The 566-nt window shown below is 48.6% G+C and overlaps 1 protein-coding gene across 1 annotated transcript in view; it reads right to left on the bottom strand.

The window, feature by feature from the left end:
- Positions 1-566, bottom strand: part of LOC106872908 (papilin) — a 151,893-nt gene that overhangs the window by 136,090 nt on the left and 15,237 nt on the right. The gene's annotated exons all lie outside the window — the stretch shown is intronic.

Consider the following 566-nt stretch of genomic DNA (forward strand, 5'->3'; position numbering starts at 1 on the left):
AGAGAGAGAGAGAGAGAGAGAGAGAGAGAGAGAGAGAGAGAGAGAGAGAAAGAGAGATGACATGCCTAAGATCTTTCAATTCTGTCACACATGCCCATGTACATACACATACATGCAAGGTGCATTCAAAAAGAGACTGAAATTTTTTTCCCCTCCTTGGGCAAAATTCTATGGGTGGAAGGTGATGCGACCCCTTCCTGTGCATGTATGAAAACTTTTGTGTCAGTAGGCCATGTCAGTTCATGGCTGTTACACCTAGAGTACAGTGGAGGCACAATGGCCCAGTGGTTAGGGCAGCGAACTCGCGGTCATAGGATCGCGGGTTCGATTCCCAGACCGGGCGTTGTAAGTGTTTATTGAGCGAAAAACACCTAAAAAGCTCCACGAGGCTCCGGCAGGGGATGGTGGCGAACCCTGCTGTACTCTTTCACCACAACTTTCTCTCACTCTTACTGCCTGTTTCTGTTGTGCCTGTAATTCAAAGGGTCAGCCTTGTCACACTCTGTGTCACGCTGAATATCCCCCGAGAACTACGTTAAGGGTACAACGTGTCTGTGGAGTGCTCA

Source organism: Octopus bimaculoides, chromosome 30 (assembly GCF_001194135.2).
Source record: "Octopus bimaculoides isolate UCB-OBI-ISO-001 chromosome 30, ASM119413v2, whole genome shotgun sequence".
Lineage (NCBI taxonomy): Eukaryota > Metazoa > Mollusca > Cephalopoda > Octopoda > Octopodidae > Octopus > Octopus bimaculoides.